Consider the following 6,000-nt stretch of genomic DNA (forward strand, 5'->3'; position numbering starts at 1 on the left):
AGAGAGAGAGAGAGACGAGGAGAGGAGTGAGGTGAGTTTTGGCACAGGGTGCAAGTTTCAAAGCTACTCGTTCGTAGTACATTCGGATGTAGGTGGCTCGGGGGCCGCAGAGATGCGAATGAACGGATTAAGGGATGATCCCCCGACGCGAGAGAAGCGCCCGCCCTGTCGGCGACGTAACAGGATTGACGATTAACGTGTGGGTGGTTAGTATGCAACCGTTTTCATTGTGCCATCGCTCGCCGGGGCGTAGGCCTCTCGCGAAAGCGGCGAGAGTAACGGAATGGACCTCTGGATATTTAACAGCTGGGAAATGTGAGAAAGAAGGGGAATATGCGATAACGGCGAAGATGGGTCCCGCAACTAGGGCATTATCACGTACCACTTCGTCACGTTGATCCGGGATTGAAGCGATCCTCCGATCAACACTTTTGCCTGGCTACTTCCAAAATGCGTGAAAAAAATAGTCTTTTTGAAATGGAGTTAAGCTCTGCTTATACATAATCGACCTAAGGAATAGTTGAAATTTTTATTTACACTAATATTTTTAATAATTTTTTAATAAATTATTCTATATATTGAAATTAATAAGGATTATTACGATGTTGAATAATTTATTGGGATTTAACGCGGAAAGAACACTTTTTTTCTTCTTTGCTTATTGTATTATTTATTATTTTCTGTTCTCTTTATTTTTCTTCCTTATAGGATATTACAATAGCAAAATTATTATTTTGAAATTAGAATTTTTTATAAATGTGTTTAATTCTTTGAAAAAAAATGAACTAAACTAAAATGAATTAATAATTCTATTATAATGAGTCATATTCATTTTTAAATGAATTTTCTATATAAAAGAGATTACTTTTATTATTTATTTCTTTATTCTCTTTTTTTTTTCGATAACCGACGAATTATTATTCGAGCTGTGCAATTTTCATAAATCAAGAAGAAAACGTAAAGTCACCGAAAGGTAGCCACGATCATTCGGGTGGAAATTGCAAGTCGGCCGTTCTTCTTTTCTCCGAGATATTGTTTCGGTTATGGGCGATTTTGGCTGGCCCTCGGGCCACTGCTGATTAATGCTTATGTAATTCATTGCGCGAGACGTTAAAGGCATAATCTCCGTGGCCTAACTGGCGGCCCCTGTCGTTCCCCCCTCCCCCCCCCCTTCTTGGGCATATCAGTTACTGCGGACAGGTATATGCACAGGGCAGCCCATTGGGGCCCCACCTGGCGTGCACGGATTGACCGAGGTTTTGTTTCTCACGCGCAACAAGGGGCACGGGCGCCATTGTTTGTACATAGCACGAAGTAATTACCTTTCGGGATCTCGTCGTCGCCGCTGTCGTTGTCCGCGAAGACTCACGACCGTTCCTTTTCTGGGCCCATGGCCCTTGTTCTCCCTTCTTTTTTTTAGGGATAATCGATCATCTTTATGTTTCTGTCCTTTGTATACAATGCCATCCGGTGGAGATCTCTCGACTTCGTGTTGGTTAAATTTACTGATATTTTAATAGATTGAGTTGACTATCAGTAAAAATTGTGTTTGTGTAAATTGATCTTTCTTACTCTTTGTAAACGCAATGTAATGTAAGTCTTATCGTACAATAAATACTCATCTTGTTTTTATTCTTAATTAAAACAGAGTACATTATCTAATATCTTCACGCAAGTTAAAATACATTGAGTTTGCATAAATTTCATGTATCTTTATTACATGTTACAGTCAGTTAAATTTTACTTTTTATACAATATAGAAACAGGAATAACTCATTAAGGATCTTCCAGATATAATAATATTTAAATAAGTTAAAATAATTTTTTCAAATCCGTAAATTGACAATAACATGATACGCAACAACATCTTAATCAATCAAAGAATTTTAAAGAATTTTACAATAGTTGTCAAGCTGCTTTTTTTTTTACTGAACGCAGCCAATGTTTATAGCGTTGTTATTTGCATTAATCGACTCATGAGTTTCAATATTCAAGTTGCATTTTTTTCAATAAAGAATTCTTCGCGAGATTGATGGAAGGGTGGAGGGGAGGAAGAGGATCAGAGGCCTTTCAGAATATTCGCTAACGTATCGAAGCATCCTCAATAATCATCGACGAAGCTGACGGTCAGCGGTCGGGCCGCCTATTCACGCGGCGTTACGCGGCCTTTCACGGATATCGGGTTGCCCATTAGCAACTAGAGAGGCTGTCCAGTAATTACGGCTTAATTAATCTCCCGACCATGCCCCTTCTCTCCCGGTCCTGCCAACTGATTAACGTTCGCCGCTCTCAAAGGAAGAGCCGACTATGCGGTGACCTTTTGCGCCGAAAACCAGCTACTAGCTACCCGGGTACGCGCTCGTTCTCTTCGGAACGGCCTGAAGTTGCAGCATTGTAAACGTTTGATTATTCTGTAAACCCGACGCTTATTTGAAAAGATCCACATATTAAAGTGAATATTATATATTCTATATATTTAGTGTTAAATCCGGCCGACCGATCTTGAGTTTTATTCGTCCCTGAAACTCGCAGACAATGTTTTTCTGAGCAAAGACTCATCAGCTATTTATAAAATCAAATGTGGAATATAAAAAAAAAAAGAAAAAGATTGTAGCTATTAATCCATTACATTTATGATGCTTCATAAGTCTATTGTATAAAGTTGTATCTCAAATACATATAATGTTAAATGAAATTTCCGAAATTAGCTGCTGCTGCAGGTTTTGCAAAAGTAGTTTATATATTTATATATTTTTAATTTAATTTTTTGTTTTGAAATCTGTAGAAAATTGTTGAGACGTTTTTAGGATTTTATAATGTTAACAGTAATTTTTTTCTTTTATTGCTTAAGTAATCTTGTCGTGTTCATAAAATAGTGTTCATACAAAAGAGAGCGCTTATATAAGTGTTTACGCTTGTTTTTATATGCGCTCTAACGCTCCTCGCTTCTGTTCACCTCTAATGTAGCTTTTGTAAAAGATCTCATCTGGTCGTACAGGTGGACAGGTAGACGGTAAACAACTGAATCAGCTTACCGTTTTCTAAAGGGGGCAGGGGTTGCATCCCCACTGCGTTAGACGAGTCGTCGAGCGCGGCCGACTAAAAGATTCATGGAGCAGAAAAACACTCGCGCTCGCATTCCGTTCCCGCGGTAGAAGGATAATGGAGGGGGGGGGGGGGATACTGTTACATAGTCACGAGTCTTTGCCACCATTGTCTAGCTAATTATGAAATAGTGGCGAAGACGACGGAGTGATTGTGACGGACGACGAAGGGTTGCAGTCGGAGTGTCTCTTAAACTTCGACAAGCATAATCGACTTTCTAATAGCTGCACTGTACGTATGCCGTGTATTGTGACAATATAACATAATCGATCATCATTGTCATAAAATAATGGACGTATTAAAAATGTTTTTGTTTAAACATATACTGTTTCGATATTTAATTGAATTTCGATACGTCAAATTAATTAATTTGATGTATCACGAACTATCGTAATATCAATATCTGTTCTAAATGTTTCATTTTTAGATATTTCTAGTGTACATACACAGACAAAAATATTTGGTTGAATTAACTAAAAATAAGTGGAAAATGAACGATTCTGAATTCTAATTAAATTTATTAAAATTCTAATTGAAATAATCAGCATTTAGTAGATTTAATCAGAAATCTAGTAAATTTAACAAAAATTCTGGATCATTCATTTTCTATTTAATTCAACCAAATATTTTTTAAAAAATACAATTTCAGATTATTTTAAATTCTATTATAGCGTTAAATTAATCGCGTTGAAATAATTCTTTTTGAACTTTTTTTTTGTGATTGTTCAAATAAATCAATCTTAGTGCAAGATATATAGCAGCTTTATAGCAAATTAATCGGCATTCGCAAATTAATTAGTTTGTATAATAAATTTTATATAAGAAAAATATATCTTTTATTAAAATATTCGAAGGCTAGACTATATGAGTTTACACTGATGTGTTTTTGGTACAAAACGGCAATGTTAGGAAAACATAGCCAATCGAAACAAGAATGTTGTCCTCGATAACCGTTAAAATCGTACGGACAAACGCGTTAGTCGAAGGAAGCAGCAAATCGAAGAGCGGAACGCCAAGAAGCTTTCGCGCTCGAACGATCGCTCCTCATCAATTACACGGCTGCCTAATTAACCGCGTCGAACTATTTTATGATACCGGCTGAACCACGATAATTATTTATTGCACGCCACATCGATATCTTTGCCGCAGCAACGACTGGTCTTTTATCCGTGGCTTTTCACCCATAATAAATCACGTGCAAACGCGTAATAATCGCGAAATTAAAGATACATTTTAATGACGTCTAATGAATCCACCGTTATAACATAGCTTCAATTGCTACACTCTTTGATGTCAGCTGAAGAATAGCGAAAATGGATTTTTTATATAAAATAACGGAAATGCTTTCCTATGCTCCTAGGAATATTTAGATAATTACGTTTGATTATAAAAATGTTCTTTATTTGTATGTAAAACAAATGGATATTGAGATATTACATGTAAGATTTTCTAATCTTACTAATTTTTATAAGCTTTTATACGTGTATAATCTGCTTTTTCTGTGATAATTAAAGTTTTGAGTGTTTAATATTGAACATTAATATAGATATAACGATGTTTTCGTAATTAACTCCTGAATTAAAATCCTCAAACTCATAAAGGTTCATTTAAATTTAAGCAAACGATAAACTTTATTATATTCTTTCATTACAGAAGCTTATCTTCCTATATTTTAAATCTCTTGTAACTTTTGAGACTATTAGAATATCCCGATTTAATTAAGAAAAAACTTGACTTCCAAAGACTGCTCAAAGACTGAAATCTAGTTAAATATTTTGTTATAATGTTATTAGATAATATTATGTTCATCGAAATCTCAATTGTTAAAGTCTTTTTTATACATACTTGAAACTCTTCAATTTGAATTATGAACTATACGATTACTATTGCAAACTCACGTATAATCGCGATAGATCGACAACCAAATTTTCACAGATGGGGTCGGGTCGCATCACAACACCTATCGTTAATACGTGGCCATACGTGGTCCTAAAGGAACATTACTGTCGGTTTCTCTCTCTCTCTCTCTCTCTCTCTCTCTCGGTAGTTCGTTAATATTTCTTGCCGCAATCTCGCGTGGCGCGTACCTTTTATCCGCGCGGGCCTCTCTTGGGGCCCAATCGATACCGGCACGCTCATCAGCGTCCGACGTTAACGAGTAACGTTCGGGCACCTAATGATGGACAAGTTTTCTCCTTGAGGTATGCCAGCCGGAATTGAATCGGGATGCAAATTACAGCGGCCCGGACCCGCGCGCTCGCGCCTCCCCACAAATAGGGCCGCCCGTCTTTAACATCGAACTCGCGATGTATCTACTAACGATCGCCACAATGAGTAATGGAATTTATCGTGCGAGCTCCGTCGCCGGGCGTCTTCGAAACTCTTCGAACTCTTTGTGAACTTTAACGTCGGTGGTACTCCCCCACCGAAGAGCACGCACACAACAAGAACGTAATCGAGAATCGACTACATTAATCTGAACGAGATCATGAGTTTATTATTATGAAACATATAATGCGAACATTTTCTATGTAGGAATATGCGTGCAAACGTCACATGCCACGTTGTCTGGATATAATTTGCCGCCGTGTTATATATGATCTATCGATAAACTTCCATTGCAAGAAGACCACTTAATCTTAATACACCTTTTGAGATTATTACAATTATTAATAATCTTTTCTGAGTTTTATGGTGCCTTTTTTGTGAAAGAGATCTTTATAGTGTCAGAAAAGATAGTAAGTCTATGAAGAAAAAAATAATTTATAAATCAAAATGACGAGAAGGTAATAATATATTCTGCTTTGTCTCTTCTTTGTGAATACATACATACATACATACACACACACACACACACACACACACACACACACACACACACACACACACACACAC

Source organism: Atta cephalotes, assembly GCF_000143395.1.
Source record: "Atta cephalotes unplaced genomic scaffold scaffold00019, whole genome shotgun sequence".
NCBI classification, from domain to species: domain Eukaryota; kingdom Metazoa; phylum Arthropoda; class Insecta; order Hymenoptera; family Formicidae; genus Atta; species Atta cephalotes.